This window comes from Cyprinus carpio, chromosome B25 (assembly GCF_018340385.1).
Source record: "Cyprinus carpio isolate SPL01 chromosome B25, ASM1834038v1, whole genome shotgun sequence".
Lineage (NCBI taxonomy): Eukaryota > Metazoa > Chordata > Actinopteri > Cypriniformes > Cyprinidae > Cyprinus > Cyprinus carpio.
The window spans coordinates 2,057,983-2,075,739 of NC_056621.1; the positions used below are offsets into that span (position 1 = coordinate 2,057,983).

General features: G+C 34.8%; 1 protein-coding gene and 1 pseudogene across 1 annotated transcript in view; one reads left to right on the top strand and one right to left on the bottom strand.

The window, feature by feature from the left end:
* myo9ab (myosin IXAb) overlaps positions 1-17,757 on the bottom strand; it is a 709,890-nt gene that overhangs the window by 376,037 nt on the left and 316,096 nt on the right.
* Positions 1-17,757, top strand: part of LOC109054011 — a 50,936-nt pseudogene that overhangs the window by 15,547 nt on the left and 17,632 nt on the right.

Here is a 17,757-nt window from a genome sequence, read left to right on the forward strand (position 1 = left end):
AGATTTTAGTAGATGTTATGCAAAACTCCAGTCTGTGTGAATATTAAATATACCCTGAAAAGATAAGAGAACCAGCATTCTAGTTATTTCAAATGTTAAAAAAGAGACAGTTTCTCCATGTTGACTGCTGATTTTGATAATTTCAGTCACATTATTTCCTTGATCAGGTTAACTTCAAATTTGAATATATTAAAATCATAAAAATATTGCAACCCATGAACCAAACATAGCTGATAGCAAATGAATATATGCATTGACAATCAATGAAATGGAAGAATTGAATATATGAATTATTGAAGAAAGAAAGAGGATACTTACACTATATTTTGTTTAAAATCTACACAAGAAAATTACTAAATGATTCTTATCATATGGTGTTGTAATAATTCTAATTACTGCGTTTAGCTAACTGACTGCTTGTTTTTTATATTGTTTGTATTTGATTTTTTTTTTGTTTTGTTTGATTAGTTTGTTTTTATTTGTTTGTAGGTTTGTTTGGAAAAAAGTGTCTACTAAATTACTAAATGTAAATGCAAATGTAAATTTATGAACACTTATTCTGCATTCTACATGCTGTACACACTGTATACACTTCATACTGCACACTACATAGTACATTTTACACACCATTTATGAAAACTCATTCTGCAGTCTACATGCTGTGCATTCTACATTCTGCATACTACATACTACATAGTACATTCTACACACCATTTGTGAACACTTATTCTTCAGTCTACATGCTATGAATACTGCATACTGCACACTACATACTACATACTACATAGTACATTCTTCACACCTTTTATGAACACTTATTCTTCAGTCTACATGCTGTGCATACTGCATACTGCATACTACATACTGAATACTACATAGTACATTCTACACACCATTTATGAACACTTATTCTGCAGTCTACATGCTGTGCATACTGCATACTGAATACTATATACTGAATACTACATAGCAAATTCTACACACCATTTATGAACATTTATTCTGCAGTCTACATGCTATGAATACTGCATACTGCACACTACATACTACATAGCACATTCTACACATCATTTGTGAACACTTATTCTGCAGTCTACATGCTGTGCATACTGCATACACTACATACTGCACACTACATACGACATACTACATTCTACACACCTTTTGTGAACACTTATTCTGCAGTCTACATGCTGTGCATACTGCATACTGCACACTGCATACTACATAGTACATTCTACACACCATTTATGTACACTAACTTATTCTGTAATTTACATGCATTTCTTCCAGCATTCTGCAGTTAATTCAGCCTGAAAAACAAAATGTTTTCTTTTAATAAACATTTACTTGCCTTTGTTAATTGCAGCACTGAGAACCTGACTGATGCGTTTTGAGTAACTGCACTAAATTGCAATTTTCCATTGCATATGCAAGTTGCTCCTTAATGAGTTTTTAATTAGCTTGTTTCTATATGTTTTCCAGTAAAAGTGTCTAAAAAAAACTAGATAAATTTACTTGAGAAGCAGCAATAATATTTTAGAATGAGAGTATTTTGTCTTACTGCACTGGCACTGATTTCTTTCTTTTCTTTTTTTTTTAATTTGTTTATAATAAAAACTACTTGGGATCTAATGCAAATGAATTTAGTTTTGTATTGTTTTTTTTTATTTTAATTTAAAAAAACAACAGAACAATACTCATTACAAATATGTTTTTTTTTTTTTTTTTTTGCAGTTTTCCATTAATTTGCATACTTTCTGGCATTTATTGGCAGGTTGCATGCAGAATGTCATGTAGCTTTTCAATCCCGCCTGACAGCATTTTTTTTTTGTGTGCAGCGTATTGCAGTGTTTAGAAATTTGTGCTGGAAAACAAGACAAAAATACGCCATGCATTAAATGTGTGCATGTGTGCCTGCTAATGTAAATGCCAAGGCTGTCTCATCCAGGAATTACTATGGTAACATTCATTGGTAATTAGAGGAAGCTGCTAAAGGAATAATTACAGCGACTTATTCTTGGGGCTGCTGTTAGTTAAAGTGAGTTTGACAGGGTTAGCGGGACAGATGGAAATGTTTAGCTCTAATGAGCAGGACGCTTCCTCTCATTGCCACAATATGCGTAATATATTACTGCTGATTCAGGCCGGTGCGGTCGGCCGGTCTGTGGCCCCGAGCGCGGATCTAAAGGAGAGATGAATCGCTCGGTGCCGGATCACTGACAGGAGAGTGTCAGTATCTGGGAAAGAAGCTCACAAGCTGTAAAGAGGCTGAAAAATGAACCATCAGCTGCTAAACAAACACACTAGTGCTAGAAAAACAAACTGTGAGGTGCTAAAACTCTCTCTCTCTCAGTGTGTGTGAGAGAGAGAGACTTGGATATTTTCATTTAGCAGAACTACTTTTTTACTGACTCCAAATGAGATTTTTCTGTCTGGCCGAGACATGATGCAACTTTCAGAAAGCTTTGTGAATAAATAATTCACTTTGAGGGAGTTTTCCTGATAATTCACTGATAACTGAACGAACTGAATCTTTACGGAAATGATTGAAGCATCTTAAAGACAGGCCAGCTTCATTTCTGATGGAGAGCGCACAAATGGGAACGCAGATGTGAAGATTATAGGTCGTGAATGATTAAGGAATCAAAATGCCCTTGATCTCATCCGGTTCAGTGTATTATGAAACATACTGTAACTTTCACAGGGCAGAAAAACAAAAAGCATTTGTTGAAATTACAAAGAAGATCATCCCAGAATGCATTGCAATAAGATGATGGATTATAATAATAAATGTTTATTATTTGTGTATCTTTTTATGTTTATTAGAGTATTGTGTTGTTATCATCTCAATATGCTTATAGATAACACTGCAATATTAGTTTCTGTCTCATTATTTTTGTTGTTTTCCTGTACAAATATCTGAACATTCTTACATAAAGATATTAAGACTTATTTTTGATGCATTTTTTTCATAAAACAAGTAAGTTGTTTAAAAGAAGAACAAATGTCTGTCAATGGGGATAGAAAAATAAACTTTATTCACTGGGAAAACATTTTTATTATTATTGTATAGAAAACAAGACTTTATATCTAAAGTCATTTTGCTCCTCAATCTGATTTAAGTATGTTTATGTGTTTTACTGGAATGCAAGACAAACATACTGAGAAAAATGTGTTTACTTCCAGTGGAGTCAGAAAAATAAATTGAATTTGAGTTTTTCTGACCCAATTTGGAGATTTTAGTTCTTTAAAAAAAATCACTTAATTTTGATATTTAATGTTATAGTAATTTGTCTCCTTAAAATATATCTTAATTAAAGAATTCTTAATGAATATTCTGATATTTCATGGAAGAACATGACATAAATACTAAGAAACATTAAGTGAGTTCATACTTTTACAATATCTTTCAGTTGTTTCAGAAAAAAATAACATTAATTCAATGGGAAACGGTTTTATTTTTCTGATCTCATTGGCAAATATGTTTCATGTTTTAAACCTAAACTGATTTCATTTTGAGATAAATTTCTGATGTAATTTTGCTTCTCCAGTAAATGTTTCCTGATTTACGAATGCTTGGATATTTGTGCTGGAAATCAAGACAGATATACTGAGTAAGAAACAAATCTCCACTTAGTTGCTGCCTATGTAGTGTGCTCCAAATCTCAGTTAAGATGCTCCCTATGTAGGGTGTACACACCAAGGCAGCTGACTATAGGTTTCAGGCCTTTAGCTTAGTTAAAATGCTCCACGCGTGTGTAATGATCAGACTCGGCCCGTGTAAGTGCTACTGACACTGTCTTTAACTTTAGTCGTCTTTAATCACTTTAAACAGACACTCGAAAGCCGTGAAACCTTCCTCTCCACTCGCAGGACCGAGATCACCTCCGTGACAGACGCTGAAGGGCGCGATTAAGCATTCAGAGCGGCTTCCCCGACATCTGAATCAATCTCACGCTCTGAAAGAGAGCCAGAGACAAAGAAAGATGTTCCCTACTGTCGTTTGATCCTTCAGGTGAAGGGAAATAATGGAAATCTCCTCGCAGGTCATGAATAACGCCGCTCTAATGATGTAGGCCTCTTCATGAAACCAAAACAGCAGTTCTGAGGATCGATTGCTGCTGAGGAAAACACAAAAGCGCAGGCTTTCGACGGGTTCATTGGGTCTGTGAGGCAAAACCTGGCGCTCGACGTGTGGACAGACGGTTTAATCAGCAGAAATTACAGGTTGCAGAGATGATTAGTTGTATGGAGCTTTCCAGGTGCTAATTATCATGTCTGGATCAGTGAAGGTCGTGCCGATACGGACAGAAAATGTGTTTCTGCGGGGTTACTGTTGTTAACTAAAACTATCAGAAACATTTTTGCTAAAAGGCATGAAGCTAACCTAAAATATAAATATTTGATTGAAAACGTAATGAAAATTAGATTTCAGTTGGCCCTTCTTTCTCTATATTCTTCTATTTTCTCATTGTTTTTATTTATGTATACATACATTTATATGTCATCTGTGATATTTGCAACATATCCAAACATGAATCTCTTGACTGTGTTGTTTGAATACATTAACATAATTTGTGAATTCTTCTAGTTAATATGAGGTATTTCACTGTTTTAGCTTTTTGAGAGGAAAAGTCATTGTTGTGTATTTATTTATTTATTTATTTATTTATTTAAGCTTTAGTTAGTTATTTTAGTGCATCAAGTCAAACAGAATTAAAATGAGAACTGTTTTTTTGATTGAATTAAAAATATATATATATATTTAACAAAAATATTTTTTAATCATTTTAATTTTAGTTAACAATAAGAACCCTGACTGAAGTTTTCGAAAGTGCAATTATTCTATAAGATATTCAATCATAGTGATTAATAATCGTGATTAGAATTTTTGGGCAGAATAATCTTGATTATTGGTTTAACCTTTATCGTGCAGCCCTAATATACTGAAAAAAAAATATTTTAAGGTAAGTGGTTGCAATCAATTTATTTTAGCTACATTTAAATAAACTAATTTAGTTGACTAACTTTTAACATTATTATTATTATTTTTAATGTAGTTAAAATAAATTGTTTGCAACCACTTACCTTCAGTTAGTATAATTATTGTCAGTGTATATATATTTATTGTGTGTTGTCATTACATGATGCAGTTGTTATTAATTTTCCTGCCTTTACAATGTTTTAGGCAATGTACGATTGTTTTTGTGTTGTCATGTGTTGAAAGAAAGAAATATTGGCTGAATGGTTGAAAACTAAAGTTAAAATTAAAATAAATTAAGCTTAAATAATAATATTTTAAAAGAACAAAAACTAATACAATTTCTAAAAATACAAACTGAAATTATAGAAATAAAAGCTTATTCAAAAACATAATAATGTATAAGTATATTAAAATGTAGTGGTATGTGTCTTTGATCGCATACACATCATCATGACCTTGTTATGTGTCAAGCAGTACTCTTATTTGTTTAAATGTTAATGTGGTTTCTCCTCGGTGTCTCAGGTCGTCTCCTGCGTCTGAAGATGTTTCGTGAGGACCACGGCTCTTGGATGACCATGTTTTTCACCACCATTCTCTCGCTCTTCATCTTCTCTCACATCTATAACCTCATTCTGCTCATGAGTGGACGGATGGGGTAAGAGATATCTTGTCTTTAATTGCAAAATTTCATTCCCTCCTCTCAGTTTTTCTGATTAGGGATGGCCGTTGTAAGGAGTTTAACGATTTCTGTCTCTTTAATTCCATTAATGATTCTTTTATTCTTTTTAGAAAGTCTCAGTAATTGGTCGTAACTATTAGATGATAGTAAATGAGTCCAGAACAGAGGTTCAAATCTTTGAGTGTGTTTGGGGCTGAATCATGATGCTTTTTGAGTGATTCAGTTGAACAAATGTATTTGTTCATAATTCATTCAGTTTTTTTTGGGTTATTCATTAAAAAGAACCAACTAAAAGAACTGAATCAGACTACACTGATCGTTCTGTATGTTTATTGTGTGCAGAAATGCAACAGAAGGAAGATCATTTAATGCAGTTGTGTGGTTCAGTAAACTGATTGATTCGAATGGATGACTCAGGGATTCAAATCTATTGAGTGCATCTGATTCTTTTTGATCAAACCAGCTCATGAGATGCATTTGTTAGTAAATCAGACTACATAATAATCATAGAGCTCAAGATTGATTTGAGAGTATTTTTTAAAAAGATTCATTATAAAGAACCAGCTAAAAGAATCATTTCTGAACCAGACTACATTTATCGTTCTGTATGTTTGTTGTTGTGTGCAGAAATGCAACAGAAAGATGTTTATTTATTGTGATTGTATGGTTTAGTAGTATGCAGTACTGCTGATTGATTTAAACAGATGACTCAGGGATTCAAATCTTTTGAGTGTGTTTGAGTCTGATTTATGACTCTTTGAGTGATTCAGTTAAACGAACCAGCTCATGAGATTTATTTGTTTGTAAAACAGGAGGGACTTTTGAAATAGATTAATCAAAAAGTAGCATCTTAAAGAATCATTACTGAATCAGACTGCATTGATTGTTCTGTTTGTTGTTCCGTGCAGAAATGCAACAGAGAGATATTTATCATTTTTGTATGATTTTACTCAAAAATGTCATTGCACTTCAGTTCTGCACAAGAATGGCTCTCTATTCTCTACTGAGGGATTGATTTGACCAGCCGTGCATGAATCCTATAAGCTTTAAGTGCATTTAAGCACTGACCCGAGAATCTGCTTTACATTATCTGAGGACGTATGATCTCAGATCAGCACATGTGCAGACAGTCAAGCATGGCGCCGCTTCAATTGTATGCGGTAAGATGGATGCCTCACTTACGGTTCGATTCGCCATCTAATGTTGAGCTCTGCGCACAGCCGATGCTTTCACATTACAGTCCGCCGTTTGGAGAATGGCTGCACCATTTTTCAGTGAGATTGAATGTTGAGCGATCGTGTCCCCATACGTCTTCTCAAGGTTAAACGCGGTCAGCATGGCAGTCCTGCCGATTGTTCCTGGCCATAAAAGCACCATCAGAACGAATGTTTGTGAGCGCAGGTAGAACTGATCAAAGACTAGTTTGATACATTTGTGAGTGCGAGAAAGCTTTGTTGTTTTATTAAATCATCAGAACTTTGATGAACAAAGATATGAAGAGTGCAGATGGGCATTATTCTCAGACCTTTCCATCGCCGCTGTAATGATGACTGAGGCTGAAGTGACTTGAAATGTCTCTGAGCAACTTTTAGCAATATCTTCTAACTAGATCATAAAAGATTTCATCCAAAGCTGCATAATCTGGGTTTTCATGAGCAGAATACTAAATCTGCCAACCTTCACAGAACAGACACTCAATGTCTAAACAGATGCTCTCTCTTCCCAAACCTAGTGAGCTGCCTTGCTGTCTACTACCTACATAGGCAGCTGTTTCCTGAGGCAGCATTATAACTAGAACAGAACTTCACGAGTTACTGATTTGGAACATTTGAGTGTCATACAAGTACTGCTCAGAATCAACTCACAATTTACTCACAATATGTGTACATATCTTTTGTATCTGTACATATATGTATGTATATATATATATATGTATATGTACTGTTTATATAATTATTTTTATTTTAAATTATTACAAATACTGTATATTAAAGCTATAAAATTTAGCTTAATTATTTATTTATTGTATTTTTGAATAAATATAATTTGTAAGTGTTTTACTGATTTAATACTTATACTATTATTAATTGTATTTTTTAATGCTATATATATATATATATATTAGTGCTGTCAAATGATTAATTGTATTCAAATAAAAAAGTTTTAAAAAATTAAATACAAAATACAAGTTTTTGTTTATGTAATATATATGTGTGTGTGTTTACTGTGTGTATTTATTATGTGTATATAAATACACACAGATACAGTATATATTTTGAAAATATTTACATGTTTGAATATATATAACTTATATAAATATATACAAATATAAAATAGTTTTATTAAAAATATACATGCATGTGTTTGTATTTATATATACATAAATAAATATACACAGTACACATACATATATTATGTAAACAAAAACTTATTTTGGATGCGATTAATCATTTGACAGCACTAATATATGTGTGTGTGTGTGTGTGTGTGTGTAATATGAAATATCAAATTTAATAGTTTTGTAATTCAGCGTCATTTTAACCCTATAAAGCCTGATTGATTTACATTATGTGTAAATATTGTTTGTTTATGCATATGTATCTATCTATGTATATTTATTATTTATATGTTTATTTTTAATTTACATTATTGCAAATATTTTATATTAAAACTAAGTTAAATTTAGCTTCAGAAAATCTCTAAACCTATTTATTTATTGTTAGAATATGAAGGAAAAAACAGCTCAGTTTTATTCAGAGACTCAACCTGATTTAAAATATGCAATTTGGTGCAGATAATGATATTTATGGTCAGAAAGTCAGATTAAATTCTGACGCTTGTAATGTAAATGAATGAGATCTTTCTAACAGTAGAGCAGATACTGTCATAAAACGATCTAAATATGAGTCTGTGCTCTATATCTGCAGTAATGTGTGTCAGTAAGATGAGATGTAAATGCTCCAAACATATAATGCAGTGATTGAGAGATGAAGAAATAAAGGCTCCTCAGAAGATGTGAGATGTTCTGGAGGCTTGTGAAGATCATTCCTCCGCTGAGGAACAGTGAAAGTAAAGCTTCTGGAAACAAACGCTCCTCAAAAGATCCTGATGATCAGATTTGAGACTCTAAAACATGATTGATGGAGAATCAAGTAAAGCTGAGCTGCTTCAGTCCAGTAAGAGTTCATCTGGAGATATTACTGCAGTTATTCTGACCTTTTCTTGATCAAAATCACTCAAGATCTGACACCAGAAGCACACGATTAGAAGCTGGACATTTGTACAAATACACTAAAAGCGCTTTGACTGGATAAAAACCTATACACTATCAATCAGATGACTGAAGACACGACAGCAAAGTTTGATCATTTGGAGCCTCAGAAATGTATTTGAAGGGTTGCTGGTGTTTGTGGATAGGTGGCGCTGTTGTACAGCACACGAGCTCTGTTTTCGGCTCTGTCAGGAGAAATGATTGTTTACACCTGTGAGGCACATACAGTGCTGCTGGATCTGATGCTCTCACTGTCGCTCTCTGATTTACTCTCAGAATAAACATCAGATTAATGCTGGAAAAACATCTGTAGTGTCTTGAGACGTTTACGTTCAGCATCTCTCCTTCAGTGCTTTACCATGGTAACTGCTGCAGTTACTACGGTTATTGTGATCTTGGTTGAGTGAAATACTATTTTTAATATCTGGGGAATATTAACATGTTGTTTGACACACGTACAGTGTGTCCTGTTGTGTTTCTGGATGTTGTTTTTATCTGCTTATGTTCATGTTGAAATGTTATATTTTATCCCTAATCAAAAAAAAAAAAAATGATAAGGAACTTTTTCGTGACATTTCTACCCATTGTTTTGTCATTCTTTTTATATTCTCTTCTTTGTTTTGCTGTAGTGAAAATCATTCTGTCAGTCATTATTTTTTCTCTCAAATCAGCAGAAATTTTGTTCAGTACAACAAATGCTACCACATTCATCTTCGGCTTTATTATTTTAATAAAGTATAAATTAAATGTAAAGTTTGTCATTACTTTTTCATTTTTCACATTATGTTAATGAGATCTGGAGGTGTGTGTGTGTGTGTGTGTGTGTGTGTGTGTGTGTGTGTGTGTGTGTGTGTGTGTGTGTGTGTGTGTGTGTGTGTGTGTGTGTGTAAATATATGCATAAACAAAGAAAACCTTCTCAGCATCTGTAGCCTCTCGTCTTTCTCATTGATATTCTTTTATTCTCTGCAACACACACACACACACACACACACACACACAATAACACCCGCTCAAACCCCCACATCAAACACTCCTAACAACCAGTTCTGCTTCCTCCCCCTTCACACACACTCACACACACACACACACACACACACACACACACACACACACACTGAACAGCTCTCCAGCGGCCGCTCAATGCGCTTGTGATTGAAATGAACATCATAAACACTCTCATTCTCTCTCTGCAGGTTATAAAAACGTTGATAGTCTGACAGATTTCATAGGGAATGAAACAGTATTTTTATAAATGACATCATCGCTCCTTTATGACATCATATTCGCCTTTTTCAAATCATTACGGCATCATTACTGCATCTAGAGCCCAAGACACTGATGATGATGATGATGATCTTCGTTCTCAGCTCAGTGTGTGTTGTGGGGTTGGGGCTGTGATGTGGGCGGAGCTGTGAGAGGGGGCGGAGTCAGCACTCAGCCGCTTTAACTCGTCAGTGCTCGAGGCGTCCGTTCCAGGCATACATCATGTGCTAATTAAGCAGCGTTATTTAATTAAGACTGCAGCGTGCATGCAGATCGCATTACTCACGGCCAATTAGGACATGCTCAGACACACTCACTCTCATCTCCAAAACAGCACTGCAGACAGTGAGTCCCACAATGTATTGCTGCAACAGTCATCCCAGTTTTACTGTAAACACTTCATTAATGTAAGAGCAGATGTGGCCATTTGTTACTTGAATTTTGCTTCATTCTTTTATTTTTTACTGTAGATGAGTTATATATGCATCTATTGTGCTTTATATATAAATGCATAAAATTATATATCCCATTTTATATTATATATTACTTAAGCATATATAACTTATGCTTTATATATGTGTAATATATATATATATATATATACACACACACACACTTTTTGTAAGCGACTAAATAAAATTCTAATATATATATATATATATATATATATATAATTTTATTATGTATTTATTTGCGTGTGTACCTGTAAAATACAGCCTGTCATTTAGTTTTATTTTCTAAAATGGTATTTATTATCATATTATTGTAATTTATTATCAATTTTGTAGCACAAAGTGTTTTATCCTTTACTTCTCTTTGTTATTTCTCCAGTTTTACCTACAGTGGCTAATGAACCAAAATTCTTACTTACGCGTTGCAAAATAAGATAAGGTGGACATCTTCAGTGGCCTATAAAAGTAAATCTCTATTTTATCTGTCTATATTTATGTGTCTCTGTTTCAATCCACCACTTGCAGATGGACTAACCGGGCTGTAACGGAGCTGCGGTCGCCTGTAATTGAAAACGCCGTGTGCACACACACACACACACACACACACACACACACTCTGAAGCATCCTGTTTGGCTCCTGGGATAAATGTTGAGGTCCTGAAGGTGATGTTTGTGAGCCGGCGGCGCTGACACCTCACCACATAATCAATATCTGCCCAATAGACCCACAGCGCACAGAATATCTCATTTCGAGGCAGATATTTGAAGGTCATGGGCTCCCGAATCCAATGACCGCGACCTTTGACCTTCAGAAAATGAAGAGCAGGTTAGAGGACAGGATGGAGCTCATCTGTTTTATTTCACCAGCAGAAGAACATTAAATTTCATTTTAATCAATATCCTGTGTTTCAGACCAAACCTAATAAATCAGTCGTGCTCCCAGATAATTGTTACGATAAATCAAAAATGAGTGTCTAGGCAACGGCTTTTCATATACAATTATTAGACTATGTAGATCTGAGTTATATTAATATGTCAGAATGACACATGACACGTTATTTAATATTGATAAATATGTGTGATTTGATCTAAAGGAGTAGTTCACAGGTTTTGTCTTTTCTGGAGCGTTTTGCTGCACAACAAAAATTATGACAGATTTTATTAAACAGATTAAACAAAGCATAATTAATATGTAACATTGTAACAAACAATAACATTGTACTGAATGGATTACATATCCATATGCCATGGTACATGTCTAAAAAAAAACATGGTTATACTATGGTGAATATGCAAAAATATGCTGTCATATCACCATGGTAAATGTTAAAAAAAAAAAAAAAAAACATGTTCTTACAATGTTAAATGTTCTACAAATAGCTAAATATTATGGTGCATGTCCAACAACATGGTATTGACATTGGAAATGTTCAAAAAAAATAACGATATTTCCATAGTACATGTTTAAAAACATGGTATTACCATGGGACATGTCCAAAAAACAGCATAACACTTTGATACATGTCCAAAAATATGGTATTTCCAAGGTTCAAAAAACAAATTAAATGGTGTATGAAAAAAAAGATGAAAGAGAGAGAAATAAAAATCTAGTGCATGTCCAATTACATGGTATCAACATTGGAAATGTTCAATATATACACACTCACTGGCCGCTTTATTAGTTACACCTCGCTAATACTGGGTTGGACCCCCTTTTGCCTTCAGAACTGCATTAATTCTTCATGGCATAGATTCAACAATGTGTTGGAAACATTCCTCAGAGATGTTGGTACATGTTGACATACTAGCATCACGCAGTTGCTGCAGATTTGTCGGCTGCACATCAATGATGTGATTCTCCCGTTGCACCACATCCCAAAGCTGAATTCTGACTCTACCATCTGAATGTAGCAGCAGAAATTGAGACTGATCAGACCAGGCAACATTTTTCCAATCTTCTATTGTCCAGTTTTGGTGATCCTGTGTGAAATGTAGCCTCTGTTTCCTGTTCTTAGCTGACAGGAGAGGCACCCGGTGTGGTCTTCTGCTGCTGTAGTCCATCTGCTTCAGGGTTCGGCGTGTTGTGTGTTCAGAGATGGTATTCTGCATACCTTGGTTGTAACGAGTGGTTATTTGAGTTACTGTTGCCTTTCTATCATCTCTAACCAGTCTGCCCATTCTCCTCTGACCTCTGACATCAGCAAGGCATTTTCGTCCACACAACTGCCGCTCACTGGATATTTTCTCTTTTTCGGACCATTCTCTGTAAACCCTAGAAATGGTTGTGTGTGAAAATCGCAGCAGATCAGCAGTTTGTGAAAAACTCAGACCATTCCACGTTCAAAGTCACTTAAATCCCTTTCTTCCCCATTCTGATGCTAGGTTTGAATTTCTGCAAGTCATCTTCACCACATATAGATGCCTAAATGCATTGAGTTGCTGCCATGTGATTGGCTGATTAGCAATTTATGTTACGAAGCAATTGAACGGATGTACATAATAAAGTGGCCAGTGAGTGTGTGTATGTATATGTATGTATATATGTGTAAATATATACACAGTATATATATATATATATGTGGCCAGTGAGTGTGTGTATGTATATGTATGTATATAAAAGCATGTTAATACCATGGTATGTGTTTTTAAAAACATGGCATTTCAATGATTTCAGTGAAGTCTAAAAAACATCATAAATGGTGAATGATCAAAAACATGGTATTAAAATGGGAAATGCTTAAAAAACATTCTAATTCAATGGTACATGTCCATAAAAACATCACAAATATGGTGAATGTCCAAAAACATGTAATGACATGTTTACAAAAACATGGTATTTCAATGGTGCATGTCCAAAAAACTTCATAATACTATAGTGAATGTCCAAATACATGATAATACCATGTTGTGTGTTCAAAAAACTTAATGGCACTCAATGGGTGAGTAAATGACAGAATGTATTTTAGGGTAAACAAAACCCTTTTAACTGGGTCAAGTTTTTTTATGAATTTGAAGCCGTGCACCAGAGAATCAATTCGGGGAAGAAAAGCAGTTTGACTATGTAGGCCAGGGGGTGGAGCCTGGGCTGAAGTGGGCGTGGCTAGTGATCTCTCACGGGTCAACCCAGCTGGAGACAAGCCGCTTCCGCTGTTACCATGACAACTGTGAAACTCCCCTGGGATTAACAGATGCACATATAGGCCGAATCGTACATCAGGAAGTGACACGTCGTTTAAGTGTGTGTGTGTGTGTGTGTTACCAGCAGCCAGACTAACCGCTCAACATGATCATCATGTTAAGTGCTGCTTTACAAGTTGCTGGTGCCATAAATCAAGCGGCTTCTGCACTAGTAGCTGTCTAATCTAACACTCGCTGTCGCTTATAAAACTTTGGCAAATCTTTCCTTTAGTCCAGGATGCGTTTCCCTCAGGAGATCCGCAGAATCTGCATGAGTTACATTTGCATTTGTGTGTGAGGAACATTTACTAATTCCTCTTAATAATCAGCTTGCTTTATTCTGTTTCTGGCTCTCTCCACTGCAGCAGTTCCGCTTTAAAACTGCAAACGGAAACTGGGCTAAATGAGAGCAAATAACAGCGCTGACATTAACACATTTATTGATTTGCATTTGTTCATTTCAGATGTACTCGTTAGGGTTTGTGTTTTAATCAGAAATGCACGTTACGGAAACTTGGCAACCTGTTTGACTGTCGCAATGTGATGCATTTCAGAGTAAAACAGGATATGCAATAATGATGATAAATAGTGCTGTCGAATGATTAATCATGATAAATCACATTCAAAATAAACGTTTTTGTTTACATGATATGTGCATGTATTTATTATGTATATATAAATACACACAAATACAGTATATATTTAGAAAATATTTGCACGTATATACATTTATATATTTATATTCTTATATTTTGTTATAAATAAATATATTTAATATGTAACATATATGTTTCTTAAATATATAAAATATATCTGTAGTACTATATATATATTATCATTTAACTTAATATCCATTTATTATCATTATTTATTAAAATATTTATTTCTAAAGCTACTTTTTGTATTGTCTCTTCAGTGCTTTTCTCTTCTAATAATCATGACAAACATCTTTTGTGGGTAACTTCTCTGACAGAAGTGATTCATTTGCGATTAATTAGACTAATTAATCGTCACAGCATGAAATTAATTAGATTAAACATTTAAATTGCTTGACAGCCCTAATCTTGATATGCTAAAGTAATTAAACAAATTAAAACTAATCAATAAAATAAATATATATAGACATATAACTAGACATATGCAAAATAGACATATACAAGACATACAAAAACTAATAAAAAATAAATTTCTTTTTTTTCATTTAATATACCTTGATGTACTAAAATAAATAAAACTATATAAACTAAAGTAATAAACAAAAATAAATAAAAACTATATTAAAAAAAACTCTAAATCACTATGCAGAAATATAGAATCTAATACAAAATATTAACAAAAATTAATAGTATTATATTATAAATTCTAAAATAACAATGAATCTGAAAAAAAATGACAAAAGTGAGACGTATGCATTGGTGAATAATTTACAATGAGCTCAATAACGTGTTTAGAAAGTGAAATTGCATTTGATCCTGACTTTAAGAGTTCTAGATGGGTTCTTGTAGAGAATGTGATGCCCATCGCTCGGCCTGATCATAATTCTGTCCTGTCAGGTGCCAGTGAGCCTCAGGGAAGGGTGGATTTCAGATTTGTGGTTCCTGAGATGTGTCTAATTAAAATTCAGTTGTGCCTCAGGAGCCGGTGAGAATGTCACAAACATCTCTGAGAGCCGGCCCGTGGCCATTTGCACAGAATCAGACTGATTCAGTATGCGGCCCTGAAAACTCACCAAAGGCACGTTGGAAATTTAAGCAGCCATGCAGTTTGAATTTGTCAAATCATGACTGGACTTTTGTTCTCTGAGACTGGACTCATTAGCAGTCGCTCGGGAGCATCATTCATATTAATTCTCACGGCTGACACACTCATCCCGGGAATACCGGCACATCCAGACACATCAGTAATCCTGTCACGGGCCTCTCTGACTTCCAGGAACGAGGGTCCGCGCACCTGATGTTCCTCCCTCATCAGTGACGGCTGGTTTTGTTGATTCAAATCAACTCGTGCAGCATATGTGACCTCATTTTTTTTAGCAGTGTGTTTCATTTTTCATAAACTGGGCTGCTGTAGAACTATAATTAACAGAAGAGACTCTGGGGAATCGTTCGGTTACACCACATGTGTACAAACAAGCTGTTGAACTCTTCCTTATTTAGATATGTGTGGTTAGAATTAATAATCAATCTGCTTACAGTAATCTGGGGAAAATACATTTTATGTTAAAAAAAAGTATTATTATCATGAGGGAAAAGGCATTTCAATGGTACATGTACAAAAACAATGAATAAATAGATTGTAATGTTCAAAATCATGGTATTACCATGGTAAATGTTTGTGAAACATGGTATTTCAATTGTATGTGTACAAAAACATTGTAATACTATTGTGTGGTATTGACATGGGAAATCTTCAAAAAACATCTTACCATGGGACATGTTCAAAAACATGGTAATACCAGAGTAAATGTTCAAAATTGTGGTATTAACATGGTAAATATAAAAAAAACATAGTATTTCAGTGGTATATGTCCATAAACGTGGTATTGACATGAAATCTAAAACAAAAATCTCTCACCATGGGACATGTTCAAAAACATGGTAATATCTGAGTAAATGTTCAAAACTGTGGTATTAACATGGTAAATATAATGTAATCAGAGTAAAAAAAACAAAAAACATCCTATTACCATGGTAAATATTCAAAAAACATGGTATTTCAGTGGTATATGTCAAAAAACATGATATTGACATGGGAAATCTTCCAAAAAAAAAACATCTTACCATGGTACATGTTCAAAAACAAGGTAATACCAGAGTGAATGTTCAAAACTGTGGTATTATCATGGTAAATATATAAAAAAAAATCCATTAAAAAAAAACATGCTATTACCTTGGTAAATGTTTGAAATGATGTTTACATGGTATATGTTTAAAAGACCATGGTAATTGTTAAAAAAAAAAAGAAGCAAAAACATGGTGTAACCATGAGAAACCATGGGAAAAGACATGACCATGGAACATGTCCTAAAACATTTTAATACCATGGTAGATGTTAAAAATGGCATGTATCCAAGACGCATGGAGTGATGTGTGTGTCATTTGTGCTGCTGATGTGACTTCGTTTCCCTTCGTTAGGTTACCCAGCAGTACTGCATTAAAATTACAGCCATGATGAATAAATGAAGACCTGAGAGACACTAATCAGAGAGCGAGTGAGTGTGTGTGTGTGTGCTTGAGAGAGAGAGAGAGAGCTGAATTTGGCTCTGTGTGTAATACTGTAAGACAGCACCAACCTACACCGGTCTCTGTGTTACATACCAACACAGCCGTGAGCGTCTGAGGCGCTGGACTGCATCGGATGGTTCCCGTATTATTGATTAGCTCGATGCCCTTGGTGAGTGACTCCCAGCGGCTGGCCGCCTTCCACAACCGCGGGGTGTTTGAAACCGACTTAATGCGCCAATAAATCTTCGTTCTAATCAAAGCGGCTTTATCGGCGTGGGGGGAAGGTGATAAGTCGCGGTCTGGACATGCGCCCTAACGACGGGCCGTAACGAATGGAATACAGATTCAATCTCACGCGCGCCATGTGGGTCAAGCGTACGTTTGGTTTACAGATTTGCGTTGATTGGACGTGCAAATGAGGATGAAAGCTCATTTACAAGATAATGGTATTATTATCCCTAACACCAAGACCAAAGAACCCGGGTGGCAGCCATCCGCTCGTTCTGACATTTGTGCGCAACAAAATTGGCCTTGTTCTGCGCTTCCCACCGTCTGTAATCCACAAAGCGACGTGCATAAGCAGATTAACGAGTTTGTACCTGTTCATGGCCTGTAAACACTTCTGACGGCATAAAAGCTGCGTAAAAGAGATTACATTCGCTCGCTGTCACAATGTGTGAACGCTTGGCTGTTTTTATTTGCT